At 43.4% G+C, this 19,939-nt stretch overlaps 1 long non-coding RNA gene across 1 annotated transcript; it reads right to left on the bottom strand.

Moving 5' to 3' along the window:
• Positions 1-15,483: 15,483 nt before the first annotated feature.
• Positions 15,484-17,357, bottom strand: LOC105035728 (uncharacterized). The gene is made up of 4 exons (XR_003799355.2): positions 17,094-17,357; positions 16,587-16,831; positions 16,008-16,433; positions 15,484-15,881 (listed from the first exon to the last, which is right to left on the bottom strand). It is a non-coding gene; the product is annotated as an uncharacterized lncRNA (long non-coding RNA).
• Positions 17,358-19,939: the final 2,582 nt, after the last annotated feature.

The following is a 19,939-nucleotide window of genomic DNA, read 5'->3' on the forward strand; positions in this document are numbered from 1 at the left end:
GGCATGTTAGCCGATGGTCTGGCCCGAAAGTTCGACCGTAGGAGGAGTGTCAACTCCCGTCAATATAGATGTATCGATCCTCGTAAGAGTCTGATGTATCGTCGAAGGTCGAAGGAGTGTGACCCCCGTCCATGTAGATATATCGGTCCTCGTAAGAGTCCGATGGGTCACCGATGATGGGGTCGTCGGTTTCAGGCGGATACCAAGTCCAAGTCGGCATGTCGGGGCTCGACCTTGGTGAGCGCCGATCGTCAGTCGAAGAGTTAAACTCCGAGATTTCAAACTGAATTTGTATTCCGACTGGACAAGTACAAAGTTCATTGATAATACAACTTCAGGTTGTCGGCGTTCCACGTTCGGGGAATGGGTTTCCCTTCCAGAGTCTCCAGTCGGTAGGCCCTCGGGCCATAGGTGTTTGCCACCGTGTAGGGCCCTTCCCAGTTCGGAGCCAACTTCCCTTGGTCCAGGGGCTTCGAGACCTCTGCCTTTCTCAGGACCAAGTCACCAGGCCTGAAGAGCTTTGGTCTGACTCTGACATTGTAATACCGGGCCACCTTCTGTCGGTATGAAGCCATGCGAAGTTGAGCCTCGTTTCGCAGTTCAGGAAGGAGGTCTAGGTTGGCCCTCCGATAATCAGAGTTGTCCGGCTCTCGATACCGCTCGACCCTTGTAGATGGCAGCCCAATCTCGAGTGGGATCATCGCTTCCATCCCATAGGCCAAGCTGAAAGGCGACTCCCCAGTCGGAACACGGGGGTCGTTCGGTAAGCCCACAGAACGGAGCCTAGCTCATCGACCTAGAGACCTTTGGCTTCATTTAGTCGGGTTTTGAGCCCGTGCAGTATGGTCCGGTTGGTTACCTCGACTTCGCCGTTGGACTGAGGGTGCCCGACCGAAGTCAGTCGGTGCGTGACGTGAAACCTTGCGCAGAAGTCTCTGATGTCTTGGTTGTCGAATTGTCGCCCATTGTCGGTGATAATGGTATGCGGCAATCTGAACCTGAAGATGATAGATTTTTGGATAAAGTCCTCCATCTTCCGCTTGGTAATCTGCGCCAGGGGTTCGACCTCCACCCATTTGGTGAAGTAGTCGATGGCGACAACTATGAACTTTCTTTGACCCGATGCTGGAGGAAAAGGACCAAGAATGTCGACCCCCCACTGAGCGAAGGGCCATGGAGCGACAATAGGAGCGATTTGACTGGTCGGTCGGTGCTGTACGTTAGCGTACTTCTGGCAAGGTTCGCACCTCCGAACCAACTCGGCCGCATCCTTCCTCATGGTAGGCCAGTAGTAACCCTGTCGCAGGACTTTGTAGGCTAGAGACTTGCCCCCCAAGTGATTCCCGCAGATCCCTTCGTGCACTTCTCGGAGAGCATAGTCTGCGTCGGTCGGTCCCAAGCATCTAAGCAAGGGGAGGGAGAACGACCTTTTGTAAAGTCGGCCGTCCACGATCACATATTGGGAGGCTGACCATCGGAGCCGCTTGGCCTCCGTGGGATCTTCAGGACAGATTCCGTCAGTTAGGAACCAGACAATCGGATCCATCCAGCTTGGTTCAGCTGCCAGCTGCTGTATTTCTTCGACCCGGTCGATGCTCGGCTGCTCGAGGTTCTCCACGAACGTCCGACCCAAAGAGTCGGAGGCCGAAGTTGCCAGTCTAGATAGTGCGTCGGCATGGGCGTTCTCTGACCTAGGGATGTGGGAAATTTTGAAATACCTGAGGCGCGCTACGAGGTCCTTCACTTTTTGAAGATATTTAACCATGGTCGGATCTCGTGCCTCGAATTCGCCTTTGACCTGCCCCATGATCAGTTGAGAATCAGAGAATGCCCGGAGGCTGTCGACGCCCAGCTCCCTTGCCATCCTCAAGCCAGCGAGGAGTGCTTCGTACTCGGCTTGGTTATTGGAGGCCTTGAAGTCGAATCAGAGGGCGTACTCGGTGACTACCCCATCCGAATTTGTGAGCAGGAGCCCTGCCCTGCTCCCCTGAGCATTTGAAGCTCCGTCGATGTGCAGTACCCAAGTGGAGACCGGGTCTGGCTCGGAGACCGCGTCTCATCCCGGGTCCGCAACTCCCGACCCTTGGTCGGTGGTCGGGCACTCGACGATGAAGTCGGCCAGGACCTGAGCCTTCAAGGCAGGCCGCGGTCGGTACTGAATGTCAAACTCGCTGAGCTTCAGCGTCCACTTTGCCAGTCATCCCGACGTGTCCGGTCGGTGCAATATCGCCCTCAGGGGCTGGTTGGTGAGAACCACTATGGCATGAGCCTGGAAGTATGGACGGAGTCGTTGTGTGGAGACGGTCAGGGTGAAAATCATCTTTTTCGTCTCCGAATATCGGGCTTCGACGTCGTGGAGCACTTTGCTGGTATAGTAGATAGGCTGATGGGTTCGGCTCTCATTTTCTCGGACGAGCACTGAACTGACCGCCTCAGAGGATGTGGCCAAATAGAGATACAAGGTCTCCCCGACCTGCGGCTTTACAAGTAGCGGCGGGGAAGCCAAGTACTTCTTCAGATTTTCAAAGGCCTGTTGGCACTTATCCGATCAAGAAAAACCATTTGCCTGCCGCAAAGTTTTAAAAAATGAGAGGCATCTTTCAGCTGATCGAGAAATGAACCGGCTAAGAGCGATGATTTTTTCGTTCAGCTGCTGGACTTCCTTCTTGGTGTTCGGATGACGCATGTCGATGATCGCCTTTATTTTTTCGAGGTTGGCCTCGATCTCTCTCTGAGAAATGAGGAATCTGAGGAACTTCCCCAAGGTCACCCCAAAAGCGCACTTGGTCGGATTAAGCTTCATTCGATGTCGTCGTAGAGTGCGGAAGGTCTCCTCGAGATCCCGAACATGATCCGGGATCTGTGCACTTTTCACCAGCATGTTGTCCACGTATACCTCCATGTTGCACTCGATCTGGTCTTTAAAGACCTTATTGACAAGTCGCTGGTAGGTGGCGCCGGTGTTCTTCAGCCCGAAGGGCATCACCCGATAACAGTAGAGGCCCTTGGGGGTCACAAAGGCAGTGTGCTCCTCGTCTTCAGGCGCCATCCGGATCTGGTTGTATCCAGTGAAGGCGTCCATGAAGCTGAGCAGTCAAAATCCGAACGTCGCGTCCACCAGCTGGTCGATCTTTGGAAGTGGAAAGCTATCTTTTGGGCAAGCTCGATTCAGGTCGGTATAGTCGATGCAAATCCTCCACTTCCCGTTGGCTTTTTTGACCATGACAACATTGGCGAGCCAATCGGGATACGTGGATTCTCGGATGAAGCCCGCTTCGAGCAGCTTGTCTACTTCTTCGTCGATGGCCCTCTGTCTCTCTGGAGCGAAGGACCTTTTCTTCTGCCTCACCGGCCTCATCGTCGGGTCGACGTTGAGTCGGTGGGTTATTGTCTCTGGGGGGATGCCCGACATATCCACTGCCGACCAAGCAAATACGTCGGCATTGGCCGTCAGCAGCTCCGTCAATCGTCGTCGTTCGGGGTCGGACAGTTGAGACCCGACCCATACCTTCCGGTCAGGATTTTCTGCTATCGGGATCGACACGAGCTGCTCGGCCGGCGAACCCCGTTCTTCCTTCTCCTGTTGGTCCAGTTTGTCGATCGTCAGGGAGCCCCTCAACTCGTCGCTTTGAGCGGAGATCTGGAAGCATCGGCGAGCGAGCTGTTGGTCTCCGCGCATCTCCCCGACCCCGTTCCTGGTCGGGAACCGAACGAGGAGATGGTAGGTCGAGACAATCGCCTTGAGGGTGTTTAGTCCGGGTCGTCCAAGTATGGCGTTGTAGGCCGAAGGCACTTGGACGACCGCATAAGTTAAGGGGACCGTGCTTTGTCGTGGTTCGGTGCCGGCCGTCACAGGCAGGGTAATTTCTCCTTCCATCGTGATAGCATCCCCGGCAAAGTCGATCAAGGGCGTAGAGACCCTCTTAAGTCGGTCGGTTGACAGTTGCATCCGGGAGAAGGTCGAGTAAAACAAAATATTTGTTGAACTTCCATTATCTACAAAAAAAATTTTTACATCATAGTTTGCTATTGTGGCCGAAACAACAACAGCGTCGTCGTGGGAAGTTTGGATGCCCCGAACGTCTTTCTCTGTAAAAGTGATCATGTCGTCCGGGCGCAGCTTTTTCGTCGGCTCCCCTCCCGCAGGTGTCCCCGGGCCCAGCCGCTTGGAGATCATATTGATGACCCCGACCGTCGGCTGATTAGTCGTCGCTTCTTCCGTCGGCTGGGGTCGTCGATCGGCAACTGGTTGGATCGGCGGGTTCTTCCAAAATTTACCGAGATACCCCCGACGGATGAGGGCTTCGATCTCATCCTTAAGCTGGATGCATTGCTCGGTGTTGTGGCCGTGGCCTCGATGGAATCGACAGTACTTCCGACGGTCGAGGCCTTTTGCCTTCAGAGGCGGAGGCTGTCGCAGGTATTCTTTCCCCTCGATCTCCATTAGAATCTACGCACGGGGAGCGGAGAGAGGAGTGTAGGAATCATACCTGGGGCGTGTCGGCCTCGGAGTCTGTCGCCGGGGCGACTTTTGGTTTCATCGCGGTGGCGAGACCCGACTATCGGTCGGGGGCCTGCTGGGTTCGGCGGGGTCCCGACCCTTTCTTCATTTTTGCTTCGGGCCCTTGAACTCGGTCGAGCGTCGGTCGGAGGCCCCTTCGTCCGTGCGCATATATTTGTATGCGCGCTCCAGCAGCTCGACGTATGTACGGGGAGGGTCTTGTCCAGGGAGTAGGTGAATCGGGATGCCCTCAGCCCCCGTTTCAGGGCTGAGATAGCCATGTCCTCGTTGAGATCCCGGACCTCAAGCGTGGCCGTATTGAATCGTGCCACGAAGTGTCGGAGCATCTCATTCTCTCCCTGTTTGAGGGAGAAAAGGCTGTCCGACGTTCGCGGTGGCTTCCGGCTGGTGCTGAAGTGAGCCACGAAAGAGTGCTCGAGCTGCCCGAAGGAGTGGATACTTCCCGATCGAAGACCGGAGTACCAGGCCCAGGCAGCCTTGCAGAGTGTGGCGGGGAAGCCGATGCAAAAGAGAGCGTCGGTTGCCCCCTGAATCGTCATGAGAGCTTTGTAGCTCTCGAGGTGGTCGATTGGGTTGGTGGAGCCGTCGTATGGCTCCACGTGCGGCATCTTGAACCGACTGGGGATCAGTTCGTCGAGAACGAGTCAGGAGAGAGGTTGGGCGGTCTGAAAGTCGACGTCGTTCGAAGACTTCTGGCCGTCCACCTGTAACTGCGCAAGCCGATGGTCGATTTCCTCGAACCTGCGTTCGTAGTCGTCCGTCCGTCGGTGCTGGGAGACCCCAGGAGTGGAGTCTCCAGAAGATTCCGAGAGGGAGGTGGACGGCGTTCGCGGTCGCTTCTCCTTCCTCGCCCGCTCCAGCAGGGAAGGAGAGAGCTGCTGGGACTGTCGGGCATCGCGCCGTGGCCGTCCCTCCTCCTCTCCGTGGGAGCGCTGTTGCGGGCGCTCGCGCGGAGGCGACGGGGATCGGCGCGGGCATCGGCGGCTGCTCCTTGAGGGCATCGGACGGGCCGCCGGTTGTTGCTGGAGGCTCTTGACCGCATCCGTCAGCACGGTCATCTGCCGTACGATGGCCGCGATCTGCGCCTCCGTGGTCACCGCGGGGTGTGGAGAGCTGGGCACCGCCGCTGAGGGTGGCGGGGAGGCCTCTTCCCGGCGGGAAGAGCGCCTCGCTGACCCGGTGACCCTCGACGCTGGGCTCTTGTCTTCGTCATCAGTATCTTCTGCTTGGGGGAGGCTTGGTGCCGTGTCGCACCCCTACCTGGCGCGCCAATCTGTTGCGGCCAATCCCCTCGTCGCCTGATCGTCGGGAAACGAGCGCCTGCAAAAAAGGAAGTCCACACTAACTGGAGGCGGCTCCGGCGGGGATCCTCCGACGGTCAAGTCAGAGAGGTGACTGGGCAACAGTGAAATGAAGACAGAGAGCTCAATCGAGAGAGAAAGAGAGAGAGAGGAGGAGCAAGCCTGTGGTTTCGAAGTCCCCTTGCACTGTTGCCTTCTCCGATATTTATAGTGGAGCATGGTATGGCGCCGTCATTAATGGCGCGGACAATTGAGGAATTATCAACTCACTGTAGACTGTCAGAGTCACCGTGAAAGTGTCATATCGCCGTGGGACTGTCAAATCACTAGGGTTGACAATGCCCTAGGCGGGATTATGCCCTTAGGTGGCAGTGCCGCATGTCGCTGTTAGGACTGACAAGCTCTGGCGGCTGTACGATGATCGGAGGAGTCGACCGACCCTAGGTCGGTGGCCATCTGTGTGGCGTCGGGTGGAGATTCGGGCCCCTTTGACGGTCAGCGAGTCATGTTGCGAGAGTCGGCCATCAGACTCCCTGGTTCAGTCGGCTCGGAGAGTGGAAATCCGACCGACATATCCACGGACGGAAAGGGGCCGTTAATCGATCGGTCGGTCGGTCGGTCCCTCCGACAGTCGGTCGGTCGGACGGTCCCCCCACCAATCGATCGGTCGGTCCCTCCGACAGTCGGTCGGTCGGATGGTCGTAAGTTGGTCCGAGCGGGGTCGGTCGGTATTCCCCAACACATATGATGGTCAACCGTGTCATTCTTCTGCAGAACCTCAGTGCCTGGTTCAATCTTTGGCTCTTTGAAATGGACAGCATTTCCTGGACTCTTATGTGCTGGCTGTCTACCTAATCAATAGGTCTTCATAGGTGAACCAGAATCAGCTTGCATGGGACCAGCCTGATCGTGAGCATGAGTGGACACTCGTTTCTCTGCAATTTATTTGAGGTGAAATTGGTCCACAACTTTCAGACATACGGGAAGGTTGAGGTAATATGTCCTCAGTCACTTCCTGTCTTAGAGTCATTCTGTAAGGCTCAGGCTCATCACTTGCCAAAACGTTATTGTTCCCACAACTTAAGACCTGGTTCAATTGATCATTACTTTAACACTACATATCATGATAAAAACTAAAAAGACACAAAAGCAAAAGAAGGGTTTCATATATCGTCAATCATCTTGTTCTTCAGAGCAACATCTTGAAAAGATAAAATCAATTTAAAAAATCTTCATGTGGCTTACCTTTCACAACAAAATACTCACCGCTGATAATGTCATGGCCCGGCCCATTGAGCCTTAAACCTAGCTTAATACAAAAAAAAAAAAAAAAAAGAACAGAGGATTGATGGGAAGAAGAAGACTGCCGTTGAGAGTCTTCTTCCAACCCCAATGAGTAGATTTAATCTGAGCCAAACTCCTCCCCTGGTCCTCTTTAAAGAGAGGCCAACCCTCCCCTTCAAGCCCCATGAGCTCCGGCTGCCTTCTATTCCCTTCTTCTCTTGAGAAATTTTTATCGAGTTCACCCAAAATCAAGACCGTTGATCATCGAAAAAAAAGGTAAGAACTTTTTCCAATCCTTCTCCTCATCTTCCAGAGTCTATAGGTGCTGGGACTTTGATCGACAATCATCGAATTTTGGCCAAATAAGGGGCTCGGATTGTTTCCCCTATTTTTTCGTGTTGTTTTGAATTTTTTTTCATCCTCTTTGGTCACCGCCGATCATCGAATTTGGGTCGCTGGTCATCGCTTGAGATTACCCTCTAACCTTGGGAGGTCATAGGTTGGGAGGAGACCTCCCCTACCTTGGGAACAAGGGGATCAAAGGATCTCCTGTTCTGTGAAAGAAGAAGAAGAGAAGAAGACCACGCGGTCCCCTCTCCCGTGAGGAAGAAAAGAAAAAAAAAAAAGAAGGAAGAAAAAGAAAAAAGAAAAGAAGAAGGAAAAGATAAAGGAAAAGAAAAGAAAAAGAAAGAAGAAAAATAAAATGATAATAATATAATAATAATAAATAGGATTTTCTCCTCTCTCTTCCGTGAAGAAAAAGAAAAAAAAAGAGAGAGAAAAGAAAAGAAAAAAAATTATTAAATTAATTAATAAATAATGATATAAATAATAAAATATGAGAAAAAGAGTTTCTCCCTCTTCCCTCTCTCCCTTCAACCTGAACTAGTATTTTCTCTCTCTAGAATTGGATTTTTTCTCTCTACTTTCTCTCTCTAGAATCCTCCCTCTGGATTATTTCTCTCTCCTAAGATTTCTAGAATTTTGAGAAGAATGATGATGAATTTAAATGATTCTCGTAATGGATTTTTGATCTGTGATCGTCGGATGGTACACCGACATCCACTTTGATCAGATCAGGTATTTTTAGATTTTATTTCTCATGATCTTATTGAATTATCCACATGATAATTTTAGCATGATTTGATCTGATCGATTGAATTTATTGAATCATATCATCTGAGGAGTTCAAGATGAGTTTTCCCTCTCTAAAATTTTCTCTCTCTAGAATTTTCTCTCTCTAAAGTCATTTCTCTCTCTCGATCGATTTTTCTCTCTTGATCGATTTATCAATGAAGAAATTCTTTCAATAGTCCTGATCTGATTCTAGTGAAGAATCCTGATCCATGATTGTCAGACAGCGTACTGGCACCCACCTTAATCAGACCATAAATCTTTAGATTTGATTATCCATGATTCCGATCTAGCCATGACTTGATTTGATCATGTTGATTTCACCAATCGAGATATTGGATCAATCGTAATGCTGGATTGTGTCACCTGATCAATTCAAATTGTACCTCATGAATTCTCTCTCCTTTAATTTTCTCTCTCTACTTGATTTTATGAAATCGATGAAGAAACTTCGATCCTATCACTTCGAATCCGATTTGATCTGATAGTCAAACTTTGGATCGTTTAGGTCCTAATTAGATTTTGATTAGATGAAATTAGATGATCGGACCCAATCTAAACCGTTGAAATATGGTGTTCGTATTCTTTCTAATTATTGAAATTGATTCTGTATAGGATTGTGGATCTTTGATCATGGGATATCACGATATGATCTACGAACAGAATTTTTGGAAAAAAATTTATAGAATTATATGGATTTATTGGAATGCGTTCGAGGTAAGTAATGTTTTACTTTTTCTAGATTTATCGGCAAATTATAATGTATTTTTCTGACATGATTTGTGAAATGATGCATGAATTAGATGAATGGTATTTTATTATAAAAATATCTTATTTGAAATGTTATGATGAAGCAAGATTGAACATATTGATTTCATGATGCATTACATTAATTAATTTCGATACTACATGATCATATGTTTTATTATCGAAATTAGAATATGAAATATGATTTATGAAGAATTATGATATAAGAAACATTATGAATTGACAACTTGACTATGTAAAGGACCCCGCCAATGGGGACATATACGTTGGCAATTGATTGTCTTGAGGGTTTATGTCGCCAGCGAGACCAGCGACATGTCGCCAGAGAGACCAGCGACAAACCGCCAGCGAGACCAGCGGTTCCAAAGGACATGGCTGCCAGATGATTCGCAGCGGTTCCAAAGGACATGTGGTCATAGCTCATGGTTGACGAAAAAAAATTAAGAATAAAAGAAATTAAAATCTCGAAAGAAACTTGAATTTTCGAAAAAGAAATGAATTTGGCATGAATTATGTTGTATAATTGAAATTGATTTCGAATTGATAAACTATATATGCTTATTTTCTGTAAATGATTATTTACTTAAATACCTGATGAAATCTGTTGAAAAGTGATCATTGCTTACTGGGCTGTCTAGCTCATTACCTCCTATTTTATTGTTTTTACAGATGTTGAGGAATTAAGATGATACAAGATATGAATGGAAGAGTGATCAGAAGCAGAATCTTCATACTTTTATTTTAGGTTGAAAGGTTTATTGAATTTGATGCAAAGCCTTTGAATTGTTGTTGAATTTATTGAGATATTAAAGAAAAAAATTTAGGTTGTTATATTTTAGATTTTAATTGTTGACTAATTATTTCGCTGTTGTTTTAGAATAGTATGATAAGATGCCTTGCATGCTTATGGAAAAAGTTTTCTATGAGTATGCGACGGTTGCCATGACCCTCGATTCAAAATCTCGAGTCGGGGGCGTGACAATTAAAGTGGTATCAGAGCATAAGTGGATGAATTATGAAACATAGAATCAGATATAGAATGGGTGTTAGTGGATAGACACTAGAGACATTATAGTGTAGATACATTATAGTGTAGATCTTTGATAATTGTAGTGAAAAAAATATTTATAAATTTTGATTAAACATTGAGATTATGTATGAAAGGATCACAAGAGATTATGACATATGGAGTTTGAAATATGATGGATAATCTATAGATCATGATATGATTAGTTAGATTTTGATCGAAAGTAATCACAAAAGGATTGACATAAAATTTTATTATGCATTATGGTTATTAATTTGATCATTGGTTATTCAAGTGAATCGTAAGTTCAAATTCGATGTGAGAATAATACTATGATATTACTTCTAGTTGAGAAGTTGACTATTATTGGCAAGATAAAGATTTGATGATAAAATGTTGTTCCAGAATGGACTAAGAAAAAATCTTTTATGATGCTTGATTGGAATATTTATTGAAATTGAATTTGATATGTCGATTATATATAAAGTGGCATAATATGATGAATGCATATTTGAGGATATTGCAAAGAAACCTATTTCTTATTGATGAAATTGATTATGAGGTTGTAGAATATTCATTGTATTGGAAGCTTTAATCATCATCCTTAGATCTAGATAATAGATCTTATTATGTCTCTTGGAGACTACATGATGTGTATGAAATTTTAATTTAAAGATTTCGTATCTAAGTTGATCAAGAGATTTTCTGATATTATTATTGAGGTTGTTAATGAAAAATTGATATCTTTAGATTAAGATAAAAGATCTGATTTATATTTATTTCAGACTAAGGGATCCATGTGAATTTATAATTTAGAAATTTTAGATTTAAGAATTGATATGGAGTTTCTTTGCTTTTGTTAACGAGGTCCCTAATTGAGTCTACTGTTAAATGAAGATTTAATTTTTTTGAAGCTTGTATGATTGTTATGAAAGGATATTTGATAGATATTGAAGATCCTGGTGATAGAAATTTTAGAAAAAAATAAAAAAATAATGATTTGAAATTCTTATATATTCTGATTATGTCCAAATTTGGTGGAGCATCGAAGGATTTTCTCGTTAATTTGACTTATAAGGATTTTTGATTTGAAAATTATCGAATTGAATTGATATGAGAATTGAGATTTGATTCTTATTGATTATAGTAAATCTATATGATGGTTTAAATATGATATTGGACTCAAGGGTTAATCAAGATTATTGTATACCAGTAAAGGTATGAATGAGAATCGAAAGTTAATCTTTGACTTCAATTGAAATTTGAAATTTTAGATCTTTTCTATTGATAAAATAAAGAAATAATTTGATCAAACTTTTTTTTGATGAACCTAAGAAATTTTGATTGTTAGATCAGAGTGCGCAGCGGAAGCATGGTAATCTGAACTACTTTGAGTAAGTCAGGAATGTTGACCCTTTGAGTTAAAGAATTATGATAGATGATATGGTTTGATACAAAAAATTTATTGATATTAGAAAGAATAATATTTTAAAATTTTGAATTATTTTTGGATATCCCTAATATGATTTTCAAAAGTAGATCTTCCACCTACTATGCTACAAAAATAATTAGCATCCTAATTCTAGGATGAGTGGACCTTTGATTTTTAATTTTAGATTTAGAATATTTAGAGATAAATTTTTTCTATCCTAGAATTAAATTTTATAATTCTTTAATTACTAGGAATAATTTGAGATTGTTTATCGAATGATGATTTCGATCTTAGATTATTATACTCAAATAATTATCTCCAGGGTATAATGAAATTTGAAGTTTGAACTCTTTTGATCATTATTATTTCTCTGACTGAATGGAAAAGATTGAGGTTATCTATTGATATTGACGATTGTTCTACAAAAGATGGATTAGAGTTATTTATAATTTAATTTGATAATGAATTGATTAATTAAGAGTTGTTAATGTTTAGATAAAGAAAATTGATATACTTACTTAGAATAGAGACATTGATTTTGATTATAAGAAAAATATAGTTTTGATTTAGATCAATTTTTGAGTTATTAATTTTTATTATGGAATGATTTAATGATAAAATTTGCTTCAAGAATTAGAATATTTAAGAGTTTGAGGGTTTGAGTAAGAAAATTTCGATGACTAGAAATAGTGATATTGATTCAATCAACAATGGTGATATTGATTTTTATGAAATAACTTAATGATGAAGTTGTATCGAGAATTAAAATATCAAAAGCTTGAGAATGAGATTGAAATGATAAATCTTCAACCTTTGAAAGTACGAATAAGAGAAAATATTTTTGAATTTTGATTGATTAGGATGTCATCAAATGATTCATAAGAAGTATGTTTTTCCTATCTTATGATGGGTTGAAATTAAGAGTGGATAATATATATAAAAAAAAATGAATGATGATGATGAATGAAGTTCTTATGCAAGAATAGAGACATTGATCCTCTTCTATTCACAAGAGATAGATTTGATTTTAATTTGAGTCATGAGATATTGAATATGATTTTTACAGGAAATGAGATCATAATTTCGAAATCTTGAAATATTGAAAATCTTTGAGATGTTGATCTTGATAAATAAGAAAATAAATGGTTCCATTTCAGATCAATATTTGATGTATTGACTTTTTCCTTATGAAATGATTTAAGAATGAATTTATATCAAGAATTAGAATATTAAAATATTTTGAGGATGAAATTCAAGTAAGAAACTATGAAGACTCAAGCAAGAAAAATTTTAAGGACAAAATTTCTTTTAGAGGGGAAGAATGTCAAGGCCCGACCTATTGAGCCTTAAACCTAGCTAAATACAAAAAAAAAAAAAAGAACAGAGGATTGACGGGAGAAAGAAGACTCCCGTTGAGAGTCTTCTTCCAACCCCAATGAGTAGATTTAATCTGAGCCAAACTCCTCCCCTGGTCCTCTTTAAAGAGAGGCCAACCCTCCCCTACAAACCCCATGAGCTCCGGCTGCCTTCTATTCCCTTCTTCTCTTGAGAAATTTTTACCGAGTTCACCCAAAATCAAGACCATTGATCATTGGAAAAAAGGGTAAGAACTTTTTCCAATCCTTCTCCTCATCTTCCAGAGTCTATAGGTGCTGGGACTTTGATCGACAATCATCGAATTTTGGCCAAATAAGGGGCTCGAATTATTTCCCCTGTTTTTTCGTGTTGTTTTGAATTTTTTTTCATCCTCTTTGGTCACCGCCGATCATCGAATTTGGGTCGCTGGTCATCGCTTGAGATTACCCTCTAACCTTGGGAGGTCATAGGTTGGGAGGAGACCTCCCCTACCTTGGGAACAAGGGGATCAAAGGATCCCCTGTTCTGTGAAAGAAGAAGAAGAGAAGAAGACCACGCGGTCCCCTCTCCCGTGTGGAAGAAAAGAAAAAAAAAAAAGAAGGAAGAAAAAGAAAAAAGAAAAGAAGAAGGAAAAGATAAAGGAAAAGAAAAAAAAAGAAAGAAGAAAAATAAAATGATAATAATATAATAATAATAAATAGGATTTTCTCCTCTCTCTTCCGTGAAGAAAAAGAAAAAAAAAGAGAGAGAAAAGAAAAGAAAAAAAAATTATTAAATTAATTAATAAATAATGATATAAATAATAAAATATGAGAAAAAGAGTTTCTCCCTCTTCCCTCTCTCCCTTCAACCTGAACTAGTATTTTCTCTCTCTAGAATTGGATTTTCTCTCTCTACTTTCTCTCTCTAGAATCCTCCCTCTGGATTATTTCTCTCTCCTAAGATTTTTAGAATTTTGAGAAGAATGATGATGAATTTAAATGATTCTCGTAATGGATTTTTGATCTGTGATCGTCGGACGGTACACCGACATCCACTTTGATCAGATCAGTTATTTTTAGATTTTATTTCTCATGATCTTATTGAATTATCCACATGATAATTTTAGCATGATTTGATCTGATCGATCGAATTTGTTGAATTATATCGTCTGAGGAGTTCAAGATGAGTTTTCTCTCTCTAAAATTTTTTCTCTCTAGAATTTTCTCTCTCTAAAGTCATTTCTCTCTCTCGATCGATTTTTCTCTCTTGATCGATTTATCAATGAAGAAATTCTTTCAGTAGTCCTGATCTGATTCTAATGAAGAATCCTGATCCATGATTGTCAGACAGCATACTGGCACCCACCTTAATCAGACCATGAATCTTTAGATTTGATTATCCATGATTTCGATCTAGCCATGACTTGATTTGATCACGTTGATTTCACCAATCGAGATATTGGATCAATCGTAATGCTAGATTGTGTCACCTGATCAATTCGAATTGTACCTCATGAATTCTCTCTCCTCTAATTTTCTCTCTTTACTTGATTTTATGAAATCGATGAAGAAACTTCGATCCTATCACTTCGAATCCGATTTGATCTGATAGTCAAACTTTGGATTGTTTAGGTCCTAATTCGATTTTGATTAGATGAAATTAGATGATCGGACCCAATCTAAACCGTTGAAATATGGTGTTCGTATTCTTTCTAATTATTGAAATTGATTCTGTATAGGATTGTGGATGTTTGATCATGGGATATCGCGATATGATCTACGAACAGAATTTTTGGAAGAAAATTTATAGAATTATATGGATTTATTGGAATGCGTTCGAGGTAAGTAATGTTTTACTTTTTCTAGATTTATCGGTAAATTATAATGTATTTTTCTGACATGATTTGTGAAATGATGCATGAATTAGATGAATGGTATTTTGTTATGAAAATATCTTATTTGAAATGTTATGATGAAGCATGATTGAACATATTGATTTCATGATGCATTACATTGATTGATTTCGATACTACATGATTATATGTTTTATTATCGAAATTAGAATATGAAATATGATTTATGAAGAATTATGATATAAGAAACATTATGAATTGACAACTTGACTATGTAAAGGACCCCGCCAATGGGGGCATATACGTTGGCAATTGATTGTCCTGAGGATTTATGTCGCCAGCGAGACCAGCGACATGTCGCCAAAGAGACCAGTGATAAACCGCCAGCGAGACCAGCGGTTCCAAAGGACATAGCTGCTAGATAATTCGCAGCCTACCGCAAGCAGATACGCGGTATTATGACCTTGCCACAGGAATAATGTGGTCATAGCTCATGGTTGACGAAAAGAAATTAAGAATAACAAAAATTGAAATCTCGAAAGAAACTTGAATTTTCGAAAAAGAAATGAATTTGGCATGAATTATATTGCATAATTGAAATTGATTTCGAATTGATAAACTATATATGCTTATTTTCTATAAATGATTATTTACTTAAATGCCTGATGAAATCTGTTGAAAAGTGATCATTGCTTACTGGGCTGTCTAGTTCATTACCTCCTATTTTATTGTTTTTACAGATGTTGAGGAATTAAGATGATACAAGATATGAATGGAAGAGTGATCAGAAGCAGAATCTTCATACTTTTATTTTAGGTTGAAAGGTTTATTGAATTTGATGCAAAGCCTTTGAATTGTTGTTGAATTTATTGAGATATTAAAGAAAAAAATTTAGGTTGTTATATTTTAAATTTAAATTGTTGACTAATTATTCCGCTGTTGTTTTAGAATAGGATGATAAGATGCCTTGCATGTTTATGGGAAAAGTTTTCTATGAGTATGCGGCGGTTGCCATGACCCTCGATTCAAAATCTCGGATCGGAGGCGTGACAGATAACCTACGTAAGCGTAAATTTCCATCGCCTGATCACTATCCTCTGTGTTGTTCTATGGACGAAAGCGTTGACCACCTATTCCTTGCATGTTAATTCTCCTCCCAAGTTTGGAATGTGATCACCCAGCGTTTTTCTCTACCTCCCCCACCACATAATGTTCAAGGCCTCCTGGGCGAATGGATGACTAATTTCAAAACAGGAACTTCTAAACAAGCAATACTTTGTGTAATTTCTGCAATTATGTGGTGCCTGTGGAAACAATGAAACAAAAGGGTTTTTAGATTTGAGGCATACTCCTATGGAAAGACAATCGAGACAGGATTAGCAGTGTTAAAAGTGGCTTCAGGCTGCTAAATCATGGAAACAGGAGCCGACCACATCCCTGTTTAACTCCCTGAGGTGCCTGTTGTCAGAGTAGAATAGAGCTTTTGGCACTTTCAGATATGAAGATCACAACTCACGTCCAGTTTGACAAAGATAAGAGCTGCAACCAAATCATCTGTTGCTTACCCTAACTCTCTATGTCAATGATATCTGAAGCCATAATTAGTGTTTTCAAATATGCAACCTTAAACTCTGAAACTCTGAAGTCCACAACCCTGTTATTTAAGTTTTTCAGAATCTGTATCTGAATTTCTGTAATTTGATAACCTGTAAACCTGACTCTGCAGCTACCTTTGTTCGTCTTAGAATTGAGCTTCCTCAGCTTGATTCGTTACTCTGTAAATATACATCATGCTCAAATAAATTCTGGGTGGTATCACCTCCCATTTCATCAAAAAAAAAAAATCAATTTAAAAAAATGCCATCAAATAAACAAGATAGAACCCTCTAAATCACGTTTGAAACTCATGCTGATAATAAAATATGCACCTTAGAGTCCTGCGCATCAAGTATGGCATCTGCGAGAACTCTATAATTCTCGGCTTCAATGTATTCCCAGTTGTTATGATACATCGTGAGAAGATATTTTAGCACAGGCTTCGCTACATGCATCGGAAACCCAATGGCTTTCATTGCTTCAATGCTACGAGTGCTCTCTCAGGAATCGGGGCCATTTTTTAAAATCAGCGCTATCAGAACCTCAAATAAGAAGCACAAATTTGGTGATGCCGCAACTTAATCCACCAATCGAAACATATTCAAGAAGGAGATCAAAAATCATAGCTTAAATAAGATTAACACACGTAGATTCAAGATTCAACTTCAAAGATGTGATAAATCAAGATAAAAGTAAAGATTCTTCGATCGGGGCATAAAGGTAAGGGATGAGGGGATAAAGATTCAAGAAAAAAAGCAAGGACCCTAATGGGGGACCTGAAGCATATTAATAACTTAGCGAGGAAAAAGGAATCGAGATCTGGGACTTCTGCAAGTTACCTCAAGCGATTTGAAGACGAAACAAAGAAGAGACTGCAATTCTTGAAGCAATTTCGCTTGATAAATGCTAGGGCGAGCCCGAAACCCTCTCCCTAACCTTGATCCCAAGGGAATCTTGTCCACACTTGCATGCTATTCAGGGATCGATCGAGGCGTAGTGTTTGGGAGAAGAGGACCCTAAGTCCACCTCAGCCGCTCAGTCATGTTCTCTCTCTAGACGCTGTGGTAATGGAGGGAAATGGGACAAATGAAGATGGGTCACATGTTGCCCTTCGATTCAATTGCCTAGCGGGTTTGGTTTAAGTAGTCGATATATTCAAACCACGTTACAAGAATCATGCATCCACAGTATTTATGTTAGGAGCATGGATTCTCTGTAGTATACTGTTGGGTATAAAATATTCTCAGCCGAGGTTTATAAAAGATCGATCCTTTCAGGATTTTTTCGACTTCCAATCTTGTGTAGCATCTCTCTGAACCTCCTCAACCGTCCGGAGTTCTCCGACAATAAGCTTTTGCATTCATCTACCGGGCCGCCCCAAAAGCTCTTTGGGCCTCACTATCAGCCGACCTTCTACAGTAATCAACTATCCTCCAAATCCCTTCTGAACTTCTTCCGGCCGCGGACGACCCTACTCCGAACTTCTTCCAGACTTCGTCAATATCCGAGCTCCTCCGACAACGAGATTTCTACAGTAACCAGACTCCATCCAAGTTTCTACGGCGGTCGACCGCCTTTCAGATTCCAACCGAGCTCCTGCGAGAGCCGAACTCCCACTACAGGCGGTCTACTCTTGATATCTACTGTAAGTGAATTTCATTCGAGCCTCTACTGTAAACGAATTTCTTCCAAACTTCTATTACAGGTAGACTTCAGCCGAGCTTCCTCATAGCAGGTGGATTCTAGATGAGCTTCTACAACAGGACAGGCTCCACCAGCCGGGACACTACTCCGAGCTTCCACGACAACTGATCCTCATCCGAGCTCCTGCGAGAGCCGAACTCCCACTGCAGGCGGTCTACTCTGGATATCTACTCTGAGCTTCTCCACAGCGGATGGATTTCGGGCGAGCTTCTACAACGGGACAGGCTCCACCAGTCGGGACACTACTCCGAGCTTCCACGACAACTGATCCTCATCCGAGCTCCTACAATAAGCGGCCTCCTTTCGGCCTTCTGCAAGAACCAGACTCCGTTCGAACTTCCACAATGGATGGATTTCGGATGAGCTTCTGCAACAAGCGGGCTCCAGCAGCTGGGTCTCTACGATGGCCGATCACCTCCGGTGTCTGCCGAACCTCCCCAACACTATCCGAAGTCCATCGCCGGCAGACCCTCTGCCAGATTCTTCATAAAATCGGACTTTTCCGACGGATAATCTTCAGACAAGCTTCCACACCAGACGAATCCCAGATGGACTTCTCTAGCAATCAGACTCCTATCGGACTTTGCCAATGAAAAATCTCCATCCAAGCTTCTACAACAGATGACTCCCGCCTGTAGCATCAGCGCCCGAGGCATCCAACAACAGTAGACTCATCAGCAACCTCGGAATATCCAAGCTTCTCCTAGATCGATGAGATAGAGAGCCATTCTGCTCCATCAGACATCCCAACCGAGCTTCAGCTGACAGATCCGAACTCTCTGGCAAGCCACGACAAGGGCCACTACCTTGCTCCACTCCCTAGCAAGCCACGACAATGGATACCACTCCACTCTCCATAACAAACTCCACGTGGCCTTAAACGGCCCATAACGCCACTACTCTCCATAACAGACTCCGCGCGGCTCTGAACGGCCCACTATCAGGCAGTTACAGATATCACTGTCAATCAGTTATGTTCTCTGTCTATAAAAAGGGACCCTCAGATACGTTCTTCTCTAAGCTCAAAAAACTCTATCTCGAAACTCTGTTAAAATTTTCACTCGAGCACTCCATTTCTGTTGAAGCAGAGTACTGACTTGAGCGTCGGAGGGTCTTGCCGGAGCACCCCCAACTCCGATTTAGACTTCCTTTGTAGGTCCCGACGGCGGCTGCGGTCATCCCAGCTCCAGCTTCTCCGATTTCGACAAAATTCTGCACCAACAGAATTGGCGCTAGAGGAAGGATCTGTGTCTTCGCAGTACCCCTGCTCTTAAAGGAGTGCTCAACGGGACTATCTCTGTTCATCTTCTCCGACATCCTCTTCTCCTTCTCCTACTAGATCTCCACCTGGTGCCTCCCCGAAAGGCATCCACCAGGCGATCCACGGCCTCCGCGGCCAGATCTCAGGCTCCGGCCTCGCCTCCAGTTTCTCTGGCTCCTCCTCCTCCTCCGATAACGATGGTCGGCATGGAGCAGTTCGACCTGCTGGTTCAGTAGGTCAAAGGCCTCACCGAAGCAGTGCAGGCCATGCAGCAGCAGCAGCAACAGCCGCAGGCATCAGTGCGGTTGGAAAGAGCATCATCAGAGTTCCAAAATCCGACAGTAGGGTGGGCCACTTGGGCCAGTCGCCCTGTCTTCCTCGGAAAGGGAAATCCGAGGGTGGAGAGCCCTCGGTTTGATCACGATTCCACTCCCAGAGGATCCCTACCTTCATTCTGCCAGAAGACCCTCGAGACTCGTAGTCGAGAGGACCTCCTGGATCAAAGGCTCCAGGAGATGAGCCGACGGATCGAAGAACTCCACCACGCTCCTGCTTATGGTGAGGACATCTGTACTGACCATCCTTTCTCTCAAATGATCATGCAGGAACCGATCCCATCAAACTTCAAGCTCCCCCAATTCGAAAGTTACGACGGAACCTCGGATCCGATTGACCACTTGGAGGCCTTTCAGATAATGATGCTGCTTCATGGCGTGCCAG

This window comes from Elaeis guineensis, chromosome 6, assembly GCF_000442705.2.
Source record: "Elaeis guineensis isolate ETL-2024a chromosome 6, EG11, whole genome shotgun sequence".
Taxonomy (NCBI): domain Eukaryota; kingdom Viridiplantae; phylum Streptophyta; class Magnoliopsida; order Arecales; family Arecaceae; genus Elaeis; species Elaeis guineensis.